We start from the raw sequence: 19,591 nt of genomic DNA on the forward strand, positions 1-19,591 counted from the left end.
TAACACCAGTGCTCAGCACTGTGTCATTATTTTAACCCATCCACAGCCCAGAGATACCAAGCAGGAATACACCAGCCTAACTGGACAGGTACTCAGATGGTAGAGATGGCTTATACACAATCCCCTTACACTCAGGGCAGGGAAATTATACAAGGAGCAAGAAATCTTCATGTGGTATGGGAGAAGTTACTCTTTTTCGCAGGCTGAGCCACTCATGTCACCTTTCATTTATTTAACAGAGAAATTGGTACCAGAACTAGCAGACTGATGCAATGTTTCATTTGTGGAGCCATGGTGTTAGCAATGGTTCATTGAGATTATTTCTCATAAACTACCATTAAAGTACTCTTTGTAATTATGTGGAGCAATTAAGCATAAATTAAGTTACCAAAATGACATTGGGCAAAAATATTTGCATATATTAAATCTGCTGACCCCTGTGACTTTACATGGAGCTAACCAAAAATATGCCTTGATTGGCAACTTGGAGCTAGGCAGGAAAAAAAATTAATCCTATTTAATTTAAAATACATTTATTAAAGGCATTCATTCTAATCCAGAATCTTTTACACTGTTTACTGAATATCAAAATACCCTGAATTATAAAAGCCATTTTTAAAGCCTACTCAAATTGAAACAAAGGCATTACTACACATCTGGCAAAGTTCTCCTAGAAATGCTCTTGTCCTGTTGCAAACAGCCCCTTCTACTGAAGTTTTTTTTTAAAAACTCAGTACAGATTATAAGAAAGTTTATTTTGTTTGCAAATGTTGAGGGTTTACATACATGTGCCTCCACTGTACATTAATATATGCTGTAAACCATCTGTAGAAAACTGAATACCAGAAGAATCATATGTTTCAGTGTAAAAACTTAATGAATACATGGAATCTTTTTTGTCTTCCTTGCCTGTGTTTCCCTGTGTCTATGCTACGTCTATATTCTAAAGGGATGAGTGCCATAATTTTAGAATGAAGCCATAATATCTAAAAAATAAAGAACAAATGTTTTCTAAAATTTGTGTAAGTTAAGTATTTCTGATACTTCTTTTTTGATACTTTTTGTAAGACTCCATTAAAAAATCTTAAAAATCTTTAAAATAAACTTATTTCACTTTGAGAGAAGAGCAGATAAAACTAAAGGTCTATTAAGTTTGATCAAAAAACAGTACCAGATAAACAATATACATCTACAAACCAAAAAGAAAATGGATGTCTAGTAAATTAAACATCCTAAGCACTAGAGAAAAAGCCAAAGTGGTTTCCCCCTTTAACAGAGAAATCTTTTCTTGTCCAATACCACCATAGTCAATGGAAATCTGACAGATAGTATTAAGCCTATAGTCTTTCCAGTCTCCAAGATAATAAAAATACATATCTTCAGTCATCAGCATTTTCTTTAAATCCACAAATTATTAAGTACTTTTGTAGAGTCAAAAACATTTCTCAAAAAATAATTATTATCACAAATAATCCTTTTAAGAAATGGCACTATATCCTCTAGGAAGCCTTTTCCCTTCTCCTGTAAGGACAGCTTCAAGTGTCAAGTTACAGGAATCACATCTAAGTGCTCACATATAAGTGTATCTTACAGTTCCAGGGAGCAATCTACAAAATCCTCATTTTCATGAGTAGGTTCCATGAAATATTTTCATGTCTTTAGGCTCTCTGTTAATCACATTTTAATTACAACTGCTTCTATGTTTGTATATTAAATGTACAGGGCTCAGAACATCATCAGAAGAAAATCAGAGTATGAATTCTGCTTTGTTCAAGAAGTGTTTGTTGTGAGCCATGGAGATTTGCACTCGGAGCTTCATCTTGCTGAGAAGATTCTGTGTGTTTCGCAAAAATCTGGGTAATAGGTTGGTAACAACATGCAATGCCAATTTGATGACTGATAAGAAAAGATAGTGTGCGCAGAATCAAATACCATCCCTAGAGACTTCCATAGCATGCATAGAGTAATTTGGGACAGGCATCATGATTTCTTCAGCTATTTTCTATCCCTCCTAAAAAGAACAGGATTGACAGATGTGAACATTTAACACACTTCAGCTTTTCCTTATGACCTCTGATACGGCCACCCCTGTTCCTTATTATTATTATAGTATGTGCAGAAACTGTGTGTTGACTGAAAATCATTTGTAGTGGATTAATTCATGGATGGATTCTATTTTATCCTGCTCTGATCTGTTCTATATCCACAAATAGCTGAAGACATTCAACACCTTTTACCTCTCACTGATTTACCTCCAAGGAGAAGCTACTCAGGAACTGCCAATATAAGGCTCTAGCTTCTCTCTGATTTATTCACTTGCTAGAAAGGCATATCAAGTTTCTAAACACTCAAACACAGGAGTTCCAACAACACAGAGAAAATAAATTCCATCTTTGACCTTTTTTAAACTGCTCTTACAGCATCATTCTGTAAGAGTGAATTCATTATTCTACTCAATATATTCCATTCAGTGGCTGCAAGACATTAGCTAGGATTAAAATCAGGTCAACAGTACTAAGAATATATAGCACTTTACCCTGAAGTAAAGGCACCAAAACACCCCAAAATGGTCATAAGTGATCTATTTGTGCTAGGATTCAGTATTCTCTGTGGCAAGCTGATGGTCCTCTTTCAGTTTTTATGAAGAGTAACAATGAACACCATTTAAAAGATCGATATTTATAAAAGAACATTATGAGGTCAGGAGAGGCTTTAAAGGTGGAAATGACATTACTGTTATTCATGACATAATACCCAGGGCCCCTGGGTACAATGTGACATGATAATAACCTGGGTACTACTGTGTTAGCTATTTTACCAAAAAATAGGAGGTAAATGGAGCCATCACATGAAAAAATATATTAAGTATACAGAAGAGAGATAAATATATATGATAGAGAATGGGCCAGAGCCCCAGGGTCACAGCACCTCTCATGAGAATTTCAGACCATACAATCAATCCATTTATTTACTCATCTGCCCACAACACTAAACACCTCTTAAATTAGATCATTAGATCAAGTTCCTCCCTTGCAGGTAGTTATATCGGTATGTTATATATATTATATCTGTATGTAGTATCTGTTAACAGATACTGTTATCTGTATGCTGTACATCACACCATCCAGGCAAGTAGGGGCGTCACAGAGAATAACTGCACCTAAAACCTTAATCAATGAGGGCAGAAAGAGTATTTCCAGTAAGGTTCACCTCCAATCAAGGTGGTCGAACTACACAAGATCTGTAACACCGTTACATGAACCACTGTGGCAGCGAAAGCAACACACTGGGGGCGTCGAGTCCCACCCTCGGTGCGGGCTCTTTTGGGATCGGCGCGGGTTCCTTTGGGATCGCGTGGGTTTCTTTGGAATTGCGTGGGTTCCTTGGGATTGCGCAGGTTCCATTGGGATCGCGCGGGTACCTGTGGGATCGGCGTGGGCTCCTTTGGGATCGCACGGGTTCCTTGGGATCGCGCGGGTTCCTTTGGGATCGCGCGGGTTCCTTTGGGATCACGCGTGTTCCTTTGGGATCGCGCGGGCTCCTTTGGGATCGCGCGGGCTCCATTGGGATCACGCGTGTTCCTTTGGGATCGGCGCGAGTACCTTTGGGATTGCGCAGCCTCCATTGGGATCGCGCAGGTTCCTTTGGGATCGCGCGGGCTCCCTTGGGATCGCGCGGGCTCCATTGGGATCGCGCGGGCTCCATTGGGATCGCGCGGGTTCCATTGGGATCGCGCGGGCTCCTTTGGGATCGCGCGGCCTCCATTGGGATCGCGCGGGTTCCATTGGGATCGCGCGGGCTCCATTGGGATCGCGCGGGCTCCTTTGGGATCGCGCGGTGCCCTTGGGATCGCGCGGGCTCCTTTGGGATCGCGGGGGCTCCTTTGGGATCGCGCGGTTCCCTTGGGATCGCGCGGTTCCCTTGGGATCGCGCAGGTTCCTTTGGGATCGCGCGGGCTCCATTGGGATCGCGCGGGCTCCTTTGGGATCGCGCGGTTCCCTTGGGATTGCGCGGGCTCCTTTGGGATCGCGCAGGCTCCATTGGGATCGCGCGGGCTCCATTGGGATCGCGCGGGCTCCTTTGGGATCGCGCGGTGCCCTTGGGATCGCGCGGGCTCCTTTGGGATCGCGCGGTGCCCTTGGGATCGCGCGGGCTCCATTGGGATCGCGCGGGCTCCATTGGGATCGCGCGGGTTCCATTGGGATCGCGCGGGTTCCCTTGGGATCGCGCGGGCTCCTTTGGGATCGCGCGGTGCCCTTGGGATCGCGCGGGCTCCATTGGGATCGCGCGGGCTCCATTGGGATCGCGCGGGTTCCATTGGGATCGCGCGGGTTCCCTTGGGATCGCGCGGGCTCCTTTGGGATCGCGCAGGTTCCTTTGGGATCGCGCGGGCTCCTTTGGGATCGCGCGGTTCCCTTGGGATCGCGCGGTTCCCTTGGGATCGCGCGGGCTCCATTGGGATCGCGCAGGTTCCTTTGGGATCGCTCGGTTCCCTTGGGATCGCGCGGGCTCCTTTGGGATCGCGCGGTTCCCTTGGGATCGCGCGGGTTCCCTTGGGATCGCGCGGTTCCTTTGGGATCGCTCGGTTCCCTTGGGATCGCGCGGGCTCCTTTGGGATCGCGCGGTTCCCTCGGGCTCGGGGAAGGCGCGGGACGGGAGCGGCAGCCGCCGGCGCCCTCTGCCGGCGGCCAGCCCGCGAACAGCGAGCCGCCGCTCGCAGCTCGGCTCAGGTCCCTCCCAGCTCCAGCGGCCCGCGCCGCCCCGGCAGGTGCAGCGGCCCGTCCTCGTCGTGTGCAAGAATTTCCATCACGTTCATGGTGCGTGTCTGAGGTTATGCAGTGACAGTCATATTAGCTCGTGACAGACAGCAGACATTCACGTGTATTTTGGGGTGAGCCGTGCGTGTCTACATTTACTCTTCTAAATGTAACAATCGCGCTGACCCTGTTTTCGGCAAATATTTGGCTCCTTCTCTGTGGCATTTCCCTTGAACTTTATATCAGTGATAAAAACCAACACCAGGGAGGCAATCTCGTCTAGGGTCCAGGTAACCTTGCCCTGGAGCCTGGGTTCTGTTGGCTGTGCCCCTGTCCCAGCCCGTGACTGCTGCCATGCTTCGTATACACTGCAGTAGCACCTGGAGACCTCCAGAGCAGGGCAGGCTGAGGGCACTTATCTGGTGTGAGCCCTTAACAAAAACCAGGCTTGGCCTTCCTAGGTAACAACATGTGAAAGAAAAATGAAATTAATATATTGTAATAAGGCACCTGAAGTACTGTGTCATTAATTTGGGCTCCAGTTTCTCCATCTGAAAAGCACTTTGAGATGTTCACACGAAAGGTGAGCGTGGATTTTTGAACACTGGTATTACATTACGTGGGAGGTTTTTTGACACATTTTCCTACAGTAGCTTTTTTCCCCAGAACAGGTAATACTGAATCTTTCTGTAGACTGTGTTTCCATGATGACAAGATACAGAACTGCACAATACCCCAATTAAATGTTTGCTTTACAACTAGCAGTAAAAAAACTACATCTGAAACCTGCATCCTTGGTAGTTATCTCGCCCATAGCTGCAAATTATCGCTTTTAAGTGAGATTCAGAGCTAGGACTTCCACATAAGCAGTTTGCTATTCAAAGAGAAATTCATTCAGCTGACAGGACCATGAAAACCTCAGAAGTTTAAGAAATAAAAATACAAAAATCAGTGCAAGTTTTTCTTCTTTGGATTTCACTCCCTGCTTTTTAGCTATGTATGTCAACAACTCCCTTCCCTTGCCTGCACACACACAAAACTAGCTGCAATGCAAAAATTCAATCCTCAGTATAAGGCTGTCATCACACTAAAATAAAACTGCTCATTTTTAACCAAAGGAAACTTTTTTACGACTTGCTCCTCCAATAAAGCCATCATCCCATGCTAACGAGGTGCTGTGAGATAGCTCACATGGCGCTGCTCCTCGGCTCAGCACGAAGAGCGGAAGGAGGCTCAGCACTGCTCGACCTGCCTGCTCCCTCATATGCAGGGAGATGTCACCTCCTCCTGACCCCATCCTTTGAGCAAAATGAAGAGCCTTTCCACTGGAATGCAGTGCTACAGGCAAACATGCCCTAAGGAAATAAGAAGAGCTATCAAATCAGTAAAGGCTTGCAGGATGAGGCCCTGTCTCTATCTTTCCCTGATACTCTTTTCCAGTTCTCAAAAGCTGTGTCACTGCCAAACCTCAAAACTGCAGCTTCCACATCACTGATGTTCACATGAAGGGGCTTCTGTTTTGTTTAGTGAACTAAAGTCAATACATGTTAAGCTAAATTTTTATTAACCACTTGTTTGCACTTACGGTAACATGTTTCTAAACACAGGTTGGGAAAAAAAAAACCACACCTTTGTTACAGTTTTCTTTTATCTATTTATTCTAAATTCTCTCAACCAGATTTTTAAAAGGTAGCTAAACCTAAAAAGGATAAAATTCTACATTTTTTATAACCACAAAGAATAGAATTAAGGGGAGTTAGAAAGGTAAAGTGGCAGCTCCAATTTTCTTGTTTTTAAGCTGGTAGAGCTCTCTGCAGAAGACTTTGCATCTTCTGCAAAGCCTGTGTATGCATACACATGTAATGCAATGGAGTTTTAATAGAAGAGTTTCTTATTAAACAAGGTCAATTTTTATTACTGTTACAAAGATAATATTATGAAAAAAATAGAGTATTTGGATGTAATACAGTGAAAAACTTAAAACACTGCAATGATCCTTAATAGACCCTATAACAGTTTCCCATGTGCTACTTTGGCACAGCCTGCATCTCTTCTGTCACTGTGAGACTGGGAATAGCTACCAATATCCCCACTGGGGGCTGACATCGTATGCACCAGCCATGCTTAGCACAGCCTGGAAATAAGACTCCAAAGATTTTACTAAGGGTTATAAAGAGCTGATAGGCACAGAGCCCACATAAATGAGCAAGTCAGTCCATCTAGCTGATGGACCATGTCTTGTAATCATCCACAAGGAAAGCTGCTGCCCTGTCTGCTGTTCAGTCACAGAACTTCTATCATTGCTGAGCTTGAACTTTGTCTTTCCAACAATCTCATCAGAAATAGGAGAGGTATGAAATACCCTGAGTCTGCACTGAAGGATTGCTGCTGTAAAGCCACTGCTCCTCAAAACACCCCTACCCATCCTCTGAACTCTTGAAGTATTAAGTCCATAATTTAGTACAAGCCTAAAATATCACTTTGATCAACCAACATGCCCTGGAGATGTCTTCTCTCAAACAGGCATGTTGAACTGCTTAAACCTGACCTGCATGTGACTGCAGAAACGCACCTGAGAACTACTGATTTATGGAGCTGACTGAAGAACTACTTCCCTTCTAATACAACAGGCAATCACAGCTCTGGAGATACATGCTCTGAGGAAACATTCCCAAATAGGTAAGTATCTCACACATACCTCCTCCAATCCAATAGTTTTTCTGACCCTTTCTTTATTTGGGACCCACAAGTGCAATATGTAAACACTCTTAATGATAGGCTAATGATAGGTTATTTTCCTACCCCTGGGACATCCCAAATTATTTATTGGGAAAGACCAAACTCAGCTGGGCGACTTGCAAGTATCTTATTTTGAATGTGTTTTAAAATGGCAAGGTTCAGAGATGGACATCCATAATGCAGCCTAGGACAACAAATCACCTTCTGTCACATAATGAAAGTAAATCAACTCGGGTTCTGTGGGACTGAGGGTAGCAGCAAGTTTTTAGACATAGATATTTGTATGATGTCTAATACAAAGCCTATGCTTTGTGCCTGTTAATAAATGTGTCCTTGTAAAATCCCTGTGAAGTAGAAAAGTAGTGTTATCCTGATTTTTCACAGATGGAAAATGGAGACACAGAGAAATTAAAGGGGAGAGGCTGTCTCTAGGGTACGCATGACGCAAAACAGCTAAATCTTTATAGGTCAAAACTGCCACTTTGAATTGCACCTAGCAACAGATGGGAAACCAGATTCATTCCATTATGTGTCCTTTTCAGTAAGGAGAGAGAAAATAACCAGTGTAAAAAAAATATGGCTTATTTTTGCTATTATTGTTTGTTAAGGACTGCTAGAACAGAATGTGCTGTGGAGGGGAAATGATGATTATTGCAAGGGTAACATTTACCTACAAATCTTGTAATCAAGGAGTTGCTTTTTGCACCAGTCTACTCCCAGCAGCTTTAAAATCTCCCAGATGAGTAAAGACATTTGGTCTCTAGCCCAGTGTTCCCTCATAGGAAGTAAAGCAAATAGCAAGCCAGCAAAAAGGGAAAAGCCAGGTTTATCAGGCTGTTGCTGCTCTATCTCTTGCTGCCTTCCACAGTTTGCAGGGCACATGAAAAGTAGAATAAATACCCAGTTACATTTTGCTTATCATCTGACACATTTCACAAAAAAAAAAAGAAAGGCATCCACTGAGGATTTTCTCTTTTTAATTCTGTCTGCTGCTAACAGAAGGGGTGCTTAGAATCAGACAGAAAAGATAAAATGGTTTTAAATATGTATATATTTAAGAGGTTATCTCAAAGGAAAAAATATTTTTCTGCTGTGGTTGTCTGCTATCTTAGCCCTGCTTTAAACATTTATCTGATGAAATCACTGCATTCCTCAAAAGAGATGGTTCGTGAGTCCTCAGATTCTTACAGCTAACAAATAATTAAATAGCCCAAACCCTGCACTTTTAGCAGTAAAGTGTCTGACTCATGATGGCTAGTTAAAAACCCAGCAGGTTCAGCATGGCCCCCTGCCTGGTGGGGTAATGCACTCTCACACAGCAGACAGCAGGACGGGATTTTGGCCAGGCACCTCAGCTCAGGAATCCCACGGCATTTCAAGCAGCCCCTGCAAACAGGATGCAGACGGATTCACCGCGGAGCCACGCTGACAGCCTGGACAAGAGGCATTAACATTGCAGAAATTAAAGCAAGATGAATTAAGGACATCAGCTTTTCTTTGGGATCAGCTGATTTTATAGACCTTGGGAAAAGCGTCAGCTTTTTAAAACTACTTCTAATTTGAGATTGCATAGTTTGAAAGCCTGTTTTTAAAGCTATGGTGGTGACCCCAGTTCAGACAGCAATATGAACAGATGACTAGTTGCTAATATTTATAGTTCTTTGGCATCCAGGTGTCTCAGAGCATTTTAGAGAAACTTGTGAGAGGAATTTCTAGAAACTGTAAATCACATGGGTGATGGCCAACAAGAGACAAACAGGTACAGAGGGTTAAATGACTTCCATGAGGTTGACTGAACACGTGAAAACCTAAGTCAAGTTCTTTACACTCCGCTTCCGTGTGGTTTTATTTCATAGCAATTGAAAAGTCCTGTTATTGTTTCACCGATATTTTCATTTAAGCATTTTGTATCATATAACCCGTCGAAGTGCAAACTTCTAAGAGGAGTCCCAAGTAAATACATTATTTCTACATGTACCCAAAATTAGGAGAGAAATTACTTTAACAATAGTTAAATTGGATTAATTCAATCTGGAACAAGTCAAGTAAAGGAGGAAAAATCTAACTTGCTATCCCTTTACAAACATTCTGGACAGTAAGTTATAGACAGCTGTCAGACTGGTGGAAAACCCAAGGGATCAACACGAGATGACCACAAGAACATCTTGTATCCAAAGGAACCTCTAATTTCAACCTCAGTGTTTGTAAATATAAACGTCACATTAATACATGTGAAGGTCTGCATGTTTTAGAAACACCAACTACTGATTTGAAGTGCTAGTAATCATCCACAGTACCTCTTTTCCCTGACAGTGTGAAAAGAAGTGGCTGGTACAACAGCTGCAACTTCAATTACCTGTGAGGACATAATTCTAGATGCACTCTGTCTTCAGAGTGAAAAACATAACCCATGTCTTGTGCTCCAACCAACCCTGGATTTAACACGACGAGAAAACTAAAAAAGCTGCAAGCTGATGTGAGTGGGATGCAAGGTCGGGTATCCTTCAGAAGTACAGGAAGGGAAAGAGGGAGAAGGAGGAAGGGAGGAGGGGAAGATCGTGAACTAGATTGATTTAATTACAAATAACCTACCACCATGCACTTGATGGAGGTGAGCACTTGATGGAGATAAGCCCCTGTAAGAACTGAAAAGTCGTGAAGTCAGGGATCATAGTTTATCTGAAATGGCAGAAAATCTGCCTGGCTGCCTTAGAAGGGGCTTGGCCAAATCCAGTTTGATTTCCTAACAGGTGCTACAGAGAACCATACAAATTAATTAAAAGGTAATGAAGGAAATGATGCCTTAGATTGTATTGAGATCTCTTGTATCCAATATCGGTTCAGTGTAGCAGCCAGGAAGGGATCTGTAGGAAAACATCTATGAGAAATTGGGGAAAACTTCTCATGGCATCCGGAATTTTTAAGTGACTGACCCAACTCTGCTACATCTCACCATGTAGAAAAGATCTGGACCTTTCCATGTGCCTTTGCCTTGCTTCCCTTTGAGTGGAAGCAACAACCTGAGGGATGGGGGTGAGGGAAGGAAATTGATGTTGACAGAAGGTCCAAAAAGGGCAACTCATGCCTTGAACACAACTAGTTCAGTGGTTAAATGGGATAAAATGTACCACACAGGATGTAAAGGGGGATTCTACGCTCTGTACTTTAGACAGGCCAACAGTTCAGTGCCAGCCTGGAGACTGAAGATTATTAAGAAGAAAACCTCCAACTGTTGACATTAGTCATATCCGAGCTGCACTTGTTCCGAGATTTTTTAAAAAATCTCTTGCTGCAAAATGTTCATTATCAGAGAAATATGATGTGGCAATAGCACAGGAGTGGAGTTTATAATCCTGCTTCTGTAGCTCAGCCCAGCCTGGGCTCCACACAGCTCCTCCTTGGGAGGGGCTGAAGATGAGCCATGCAGTTGCGGAGTGTACAAAGCAGATCTGTATCATCTTTCCTTTCCCAAAAGCATCCTCTCTGGGACAAAACATTAAAAGCGCCTGCATAACACAGAGCCAGAGACAGGTAGCTCTGGATATTCACAAGGCAAAAAGCATTCATATTTTGAGTATATCTCCATAACAGTAAATCTAAATACATCGTGGCCATGACAATATACATGTTCTGACTCACTTATAAAGAATTAATTTAAAAACAATAACTTCAGGTTGATTTGAATGGCTCTGATCCATCTACAGTGCTAGAAAGTTGTTCAAAATTATGTACTATATATCTTGAAGTGCTTAATGAAAAAGTTTTATAGTTCACTTCTATAAATTGTAAATCCCAAACAAAATTTTCATCATTCTTCCCTTGTATAACCTCTCCTTACTTGTAGCTAATTAAAAAGCAGGGTCCCAAATTGCCTGCTCTTATAATATCATCCTAGGGGGGAAAAAATTAAAAATTATAAAATTGTTCCAACACTTTGGGAAATTGCCTTTTCAAATGCTGCCTCTGAGTGCAAACATGGACAGAACAGAAATAAAGTGAAAACAGACAAGCCAGGTCACCAAGAAATAAGTTCTCCTTACAGTACTATGTAAACATATAATGGAGGGAATTTAACACCTGGAGATCACAGTGAAAAGCCTAAGAGAGGTAGAATATAGTCAGTGATTCCCAGAATTCAGGCCAAAGAAAGAATGTAACATTTGTTTCTCTGGCAAACAGGTTCTGGAGTTGTCCCTACTTCAGTCCATTAAAAAACTTGCAATAAAAATACATTTTATACCTTAAAGCTTGAAAGAATCTATGCAAGAATGGACTTTTTCCATGTTTGCTCTTATTTAATCAAGTGAAAAATTTTATTTCACTGAAGTTTACTCTGTATGATTTCATCAATGCACAGTAGTACAAGTAATTTAAGCATTTCTGTTCTCAGATCTTAATCTTTACGATGTAGCTTTTAAATCTGCCACTTTCCGATTTGGAGGGTAACTAACAACAGAGTGCATTCATTCCGTCCTTTCCCAACCAAGCAAAACACTCACTGGGATTTCCTTTTCAAGCCTGCTAATTGAAAACATTCTGCAGTTTATTAGTCACTATACAGATTATCTGCTGACATGCAAACTCTCACTCATTCCAGACTTGTTAATTAACATGTAATTACTGATCCCACAGAGACTGGACTGCAGGTGTGATGCTCTGGGTCCTGCTCTAATAACTGTTCCTCTCAGATGCCAGCACTGATGGAATACACAGCAATTGCATTTTCCCAGAACACCATCTCACCCTCCTCAAAAGCACTCAGGCTCTGTTTCAGTTTTTAGTACTTTTTACTTTTTTTATGATTTTTTTTTCTTTTTTGTCTGGGTTTATTATGTGCAACACCCACTCACAATTTAGCAGAGAAATGCAACAAAAATCTCTGCTCTCCCATCAGCCTGTCTCAGCAGGAGCTGGCCCAAGGCAGCTGTTCTGCATGGTGAACTTGAATGGGAAGACCAAGAGGAAAAGAATGGCAGAGAGGATGAAGGAGAGAATAACAAGGAAACTGACAGATATTTCTTGTTGTTTATGTGACCACCTAAATGATGATCTCACCTACTGGTGTATTCAATGCAAGGCAATTCACAGTAAAGTTTCTTACAGAGCACTAATCTCTACATTAAAATACTACCTTCCAATCAATTACTCTTATATGAAGCCTCATGGTAGCCTAACTATTCCTTTCATGTATTCTTTGGATAATGGGATGTTCAAGAAGAAACCTTTTTCAAATCCCTTGCCACTGAATTTCCTATAAGGCTTGAAATATTTCAGAGTCTTTGCTCAAGGAAGACAAAATGGTTATCAAATAATAACAGTGAGAGTATAAGAAAGTTGGGTCAGATGAAACCATCTACAAGTTTATAATTCCTTATTAGCAAGGTTATACTGGTCATGGGATATGGTCAAGAACCAAGTCCAGAAGGAATTTTATTAAGCAAAGTAAAATTGTCAGGGATAAGTACATCTAAACTTAAAACAAATAAGGAATTTGACTGTTAAAGCATGTAGACTAGGCACATAATTCTATCACTGAAGTCAGAAGTAAAACTGTCCTTGACTGCAACCAACGGGAGCAGACTATATTGACAGTTTTGAAAATGTAATCCTACATATATAGGGATTAAGAACCATTTCTGAATCCCTGCGAGACAATCTCCAATAAAAACATACTCAGAAGTCATGAAAATTCCCACCTCAGATGGACCCCCAAAATTTGCTGCACTGTGGTTCATTATGAACTGAGTATGATCATAACAAGCAAGCTTTTGATACTCTTTTATTATCCTATTAGAGGAAAAAAAACTGTTCTAAGTAGGAGCCACATTCAGTTTGAAAGTTTCATTTACTGGATTTCAACAACAACAAAATCTTTGCAACAAGAACACTGTGACCTTCTGGACCTGCATGGACTCACCTTTCTATGCATTCATTGTCAATTCACCTTTAACTACACTGCTAGTTTATGAACCTTTCCACAAGGAAATGGATAAGAAAGATGGTGCTAGTACAAATTGGTTAAGAGAGTCACTAAGGAAAAGGACTTTTGGAATTAATAAATCTTTTTCACAAGATATACTGTCTGGAAAGTGGCTGTGCATTTGCATCAGAGGAGAGATGAACTCTGTCTAAAACAAAAGTGCATAATCTGTCAAGAGAAGGAACAGGGAAACTCCTATGTGATAGATGATTCCAAGATTGTCAGATCTGGGTCAAGATATTATATCAGAGCAGAAGTAGTTACTTTTATTAAACATGACACATTAACAACATTAAAGACCAACAATGACTTGATAGCCATGGCACTGGTAGAGAAAGCTGTAACAACATCAGCGTTTCTGTATTTGGAGCAGCAATATTTCAACCTGGTCTTGCATATGGGCATTACAGGACACATCTCTCCAAGGCACTGGCTTCAAAGGGACTTGAAAAAATGAAGCAGTAAGATAGGTCACTGCTTAGCTATCATATGACAGTAATCTTCTGAAACCTTGACAATTCCTAGCAAAATCCGGGTTCAGCCAAGTATTTGGTCTACCTTGGTCACTATGTGATCCTGACCTTGCCAGCTTCTCTCTACTAAGGATTCAGTAAGGGCCTGTTCACAAAGCTCCCATCAGTGACAGATTTAGAACAGACTCCATGCCAGTATTTCACACAACTGAATTTGCCAATATAAATGGACACATTATGCAATGTAGGAGACTTTTTGCAGTGGAATTTTATGGTAATTCCTACCTTGGCTACAAGAAGGACATTTTATGCAACTCAGTGACCAAAGCAGACTGAAGAGACAGCTAAACCTCTGAAGAAGGAAAATGCAAGACAGTTGTTCACAAAGTGTTGGTAGGTGGGAAAAACCAGATTTATACAAGCAGTGATTAAGATGATCTGTTCAGCTTGACAGTATATGTTTTATCTGTAAACTCTTCCACAAAAATCAGTGAAGATATTGCCTACAGAACATAAATTAGAGCAAAATCCAGCTCTTTAAGAGTTAATGTAATTCTAGGAGAATAAAGCAAATTCTGCTTCTGACCCTGTCCGTGATACATCAGTCTTCATCACTGTGGAGTGGCCTGACCTCTTCCTCCAAGCAGAATGATGAAAGACAGCTACTAAAACTAACCACCTTCAGATCTTGGCTTCTAGAAAAGAGGCAGTTTCCCCTCTTTCTGAGTAAGAAAACACAGAAAAGAATTACCAGAAATGGTCACACTCAGCCACATCTATGAAAGGGTTCAAAGACTTTTTCATACCTGGGTAACATTGGGAAAGGCTCATCAGGAGAGCCACAGCACTGTACAGTGCCACTGAACAGCTTCCAGCCTCTAGTTTATTGCTGAAAATCTAGGACAATAAATGGTGAAAGGAAACACATCAGGAGCAGTCCTATTTCTCTTTCCATTGCTGACACGGTTATTCATAGGTGGGGTCCTGAAAGGGTTCCTTTACATTTCCAGTACAAACACATGGGTTTTTCTTCTACCTCAATTTAGTTTCAAATATTATCCAAATAAGCCCATCAGCCTCTTGGAAGGATGACAAAGAGAGTCTCTATCAACAAACAGAGTCACATAATGATATTTGCAGCACATACTCTTAAACCTGTGCTTTCAGATAGTGTCTTGGACCCTTTCTCCTACAGATTGTAATGCCAATATAAAACATATCCCTTGAAAGAGGAGAAAACCTGGTCACAACAGAAAGAAAAGGCAAGTACATTTTTGTCTTCTAAAGTAAGGCCAGAGAAGACATGAGCTAGAAGTGAAATATGTATGGAGGCTCCTCAAGTAAAAATTATTTGTATAACTGATAAGAGAACAAAAACTGAGTAAGGGATTGATAAGGAACTACTAGTTCTTTAATATTCTGTCATCTCTTCCTTATTTGTTAACCTCAGAATAAGAAATGTGTTATCTTGTTTATGTGGGTTTCTTTTCCTGAGATAATATTCAGCTCTGGAAAAGGTGAAGAAAACAATGAAGTTTTCTCAGTCTAATATTTCTGCTCATTAATGGAAGAAAGTGAAATCTGGAAAGAAACAAAGAATGAAATGAAAACCTATTCTTTATCCAGTCTGGGGCTGTTATCTAACTGTTGTTCATAAGACAGCACGGTTTTCATTAATGAGCTACTCTTTCAAGCTCAGTGTTTACAGATCACTACAGTACCATAGAAATCTTTCAGTATTAAATACCCAATTCTGACTCATTCCAAGACTCTTCCCAGCTGTGCTCATCAATGCATTCTATGGCAGAGTTCCTTTTGAACTAGCTCAGTACACAGATGTTATTACAACATACATGAATGTGATTACAGTAACAATGAATTTAAATTTGCATCAAATGCAATCTCATTAATTGATCATATCCAATTTGACAATTTAAATGCATTAATAAAAAATATTGTACTAGATGACAGTAAGAGTCTAACTTGGTTAATTTTCTAAAAAATATCATTCCAGCTTACTACTTCATCTTGATTTTATACATCTTAGTTTTAAAAACACATAGTACTTAAACTTGGAAAGAAGTTTAACCAAAGAAACAGAAAACCTGAGTGTTGTCCTAAATTAATGAAGCCTCAAAAGAGTGCTTTAGATTTCTACTTACTTGCTTTCCCAATCACTCAGACAGTCAGGACACCAGAGATCCAGATGGATAGAGATGGATAGAGATGGATAGAGTGACAGCCCGCTGTACTTGGGCTATCAAAAAAGCAGGTGCCAGCATGCCCAACCACGACCCTCTGAACTCACCTGAAGGATGTTCAACAGAAGAAGGTTGGGTTTGGCTCCTGCAGCTGGTGCAGCATCATTGCCACATCTTCGTAAGGCAAGATAAATGCTTGTGCAAGAAGAACTATACTCAGGTCTCAATGCCTACTTCTTACCACCCATCCAACAGGGGAAATACCAGTACTCTTCAGCAACTTGGGTTGTATTTACTGAAATGACTGGATTCAGGTCAAGGGGACAATGCCCACAGTTCTGACATCCTGATTTTTTTTTTTTTCACTAGTGCTTTTAAATCAAGCACTAGTTAAGGAACATACTTCAGGCTCCTTTTTGACACTGCTGGAAGCAGGTGAGCTTGGAGCATTGTTTCACTTCGCAGAGAGGAATCCAAGACAAAATATTGGCTTTCAACATCTTTTATCTTTTAGAACAATTCAGAGGAAACATTACACCTGTGAATAACAAAACCACTACCAATTACACAGACTCTGCATTTTCACCTGCTGACCTGTATTGTACAGACTTCAGTCCCTGAACTATTCTTTCTAAGTCAAGTCACTGGTTTGTTTTGTACAGCTACACAGATGTGATCACTTCATATGAATACCTCTCCAGAAATCCATCCATTGCAGCATGAGACAGTCTTTAAAATAAATTATCTTTAAATATGCAGTAATCAGAATCAATTACATATTGAGTTAAAATAAACTGAAGGCTTCTTATTAATATACTAGACTATGTATCATATCCTGAGGGTGATCAAACCAGGCTCACCTATTTTATTAAAAGCCTAAACACATGCCTTGTTTTTTAAAAGTGCTGAACCTTTAGCAACTTGCAATGATTTCGAAGCTCAAGATTTTTGAAAAACGGGTATATAATTTAAACATCTAAATACAAGCTTACTGGAATTTGCAAAGAAAATTCTAATAAATACCTATGTAATTAATTTACAGGCCTTGAGCACTACCACTGGAAGAATCTTACTAGAGATGCTTCATTTACATACTGGTGGCTGTAATCCACTGAGGTATTTTAATGTAGCAGGAAAAACACAAACACTTATCCCAGCACACTTCATCATTATCACCTCAAATTCACGTTACCGCAACTCTGATACCCTTATGCACTCTCTCAGCCCACAGCCAGGTAATCCCATGGAGCTCAGACCTCTTACACTGAGATTTAAGGTAGATTATGTTGGGCTTTCACTGTTGTACATCAGCTGATGCAAGGTCATTTATTAAGCTTTAATAAACAGATTACAAGTCTAAGCACTAAGTTTCTCCTGAAGATACCAGCAGTTGCTGAGAGTCATGGAGTTACAATCACTTAAGAAGTTACCACTTACCAACCATTCTATGTGAATACTTATATCAAGCATCCCTAGGGGTGTTTTAAATCAATTTTACTTCCAATTAGTCATTCCACACTCAGTTGTGTCTGTACCATGTACAATGTAATTTTAAACTGCATCACTGAACACCATGCAGTTGCCCTTAAAATTGTATCTGACTCAGATAGGTTTAATTTCCATAAGTAAACATTCAAATGTAAATTAAACCGATGTAACTGTTTTTTAAGAAATTAACAGTTGTGCATGGAAGACTATTAATCTATTTAAACACATCTGTGTCTTTTTCTTCATTCTTAAATAAAGTAAATTTTAGACTATATTTAGAGTACTTTGGATAGTGGAGCTCTAAAATGCATGTTTCACATAGTTTTTTGGATCTTTAAGCATTACTAATTATAATAATTAGCTGAGTCAAACAGCAACTATGTACATTATTTTTTATATATTATTTTTATACAACTTATAGGTAAACCTTCATTATATTGATATAGGAGATGAAAGCTAATATAGCAAGGAAATGTTGAATTGAATTTAAAAATCCTTCAGGAACTGCCTATTAATAAATTGTTGTAAAGTTTGCATTTAACATGCCATTCCATGATTTCATAGAATCACTGAGTCATTTAGGTTGGAAAAGACCTTTAATATTATGAAGTCAAACAATTAATCCAGGTGCTGAAACACCACTAAACTATGTCCCAAAGCACCAATTGTGCACATTTTTTAAATCCCTCCAGGGATAGTGATTTCAACACTTCTTTGAACTCTCTGTCTCAATACTTGACAACCCTTTTGTAAAAAATCTTTTTCTAGTATCTAACCTAAACCTCCCTTGTGCAATTTGAGGCCATTTCCTCCTGTCCTCTCACTTGCTGCCTGGGAGAAGGGACCAATCCCCACCTGGCCACAACCTCCTTCAGGTATCTTCTCTTTAGTGAATTTACATCTATTATTGTTCCAGAAGGAAAAGACTAAATTTAGAGAAAATGTAGGCAAATCCATAACCTTCAAAAGGAATGGGAACACCTGCTCATTTCTTTTATTAGCTGCAAAACTAGAAACATGAAGAGAATTTGGTATGAAGGACTCTCTAATGCTTGTATGCAGACTACCAAAATACAGTGGCAGTGGTTCCTGGCAGCACTCCTCACAGGATGCTGCTGTGAGCACTGGTAAGAAAAGGTCCATAAGGAAGAAGATGAAAACTGTTTTCTATTGAGCACCTATTTAAACAGCAACTGATGCTTTATCAACACAAATGGCCAGAGTCAAAGCTGAAGCTCTCTAGTAGCATCCAAATGCTGCCAAAAGGTAAATGTCAGATTGTCTTTGGTATATTACAAATTATTATAAAACAAAAATCATTGTCATTAAAAACCTTACTCAGATGGAGAAGAAAAATGACAGAAGTCTGTATACAATATAAATAATATATGCCCAATTCTTTGCAGAATCAAGGCATAAAGTTAAAGATATAGAAAGTCTTCAGATTTTATAATATTTAAACAAAGTTTTGAGCTTTTACTCTGTTGTACCTAATTCTATATCTTTAGGGGCCATAATGGTGAACTGCAACTGAGTTTACCATCTGAAAATTATTTAAATCACTAATGATTATAATACAGCAGCACATATTTCATTATGCTTACTCTAGATCCTGGTTGACAGGATACCAAAACAAGACTGTCTGCTTTATCAGAAAAAGCAGAACACCTCCTGGATTTTGGCAGAAGATCAGTCCAGAGTTCTCGGAGTACTAAAGTATTTGCAAAGCATCTGCAAGAATCCTACAGACAGCAGATTAAAAAGACTGACTTTCTCAACTCTCTAGAATCCAATAAAAATGTTGCATGCTACTAAAAGAGAAACCAAAATGTGTGCATTACCTAAATCATTTCTATCTCTCCTCCAGCTCTGTGGACACTTACATCCCTTGTTAGGTCAATATTTCATTATTCTATGAAATTAGAACCCAAAAGGTTATCCCAAAATAAGAGG

At 40.3% G+C, this 19,591-nt stretch overlaps 1 protein-coding gene and 1 long non-coding RNA gene across 10 annotated transcripts in view; one reads left to right on the forward strand and one right to left on the reverse strand.

Annotated features, from left to right (window-relative positions):
* The window catches only part of SORCS2 (sortilin related VPS10 domain containing receptor 2), a 540,320-nt gene that overhangs the window by 414,998 nt on the left and 105,731 nt on the right, over positions 1 to 19,591 (reverse strand). The gene's annotated exons all lie outside the window — the stretch shown is intronic.
* On the forward strand, positions 4,867 to 19,508 carry LOC137472993 (uncharacterized). 4 transcript variants are annotated; one of them, XR_010998546.1, is made up of 3 exons: positions 4,867 to 4,891; positions 7,281 to 7,436; positions 19,262 to 19,508. It is a non-coding gene; the product is annotated as an uncharacterized lncRNA (long non-coding RNA). The 4 variants fall into 4 exon arrangements; XR_010998544.1 differs by lacking the exon at positions 19,262 to 19,508 and adding an exon at positions 17,193 to 17,356; XR_010998543.1 differs by lacking the exon at positions 19,262 to 19,508 and adding an exon at positions 9,810 to 10,110.

The sequence above is a fragment of the Anomalospiza imberbis genome, chromosome 4, assembly GCF_031753505.1.
Source record: "Anomalospiza imberbis isolate Cuckoo-Finch-1a 21T00152 chromosome 4, ASM3175350v1, whole genome shotgun sequence".
In the NCBI taxonomy this organism is placed as follows: domain Eukaryota; kingdom Metazoa; phylum Chordata; class Aves; order Passeriformes; family Viduidae; genus Anomalospiza; species Anomalospiza imberbis.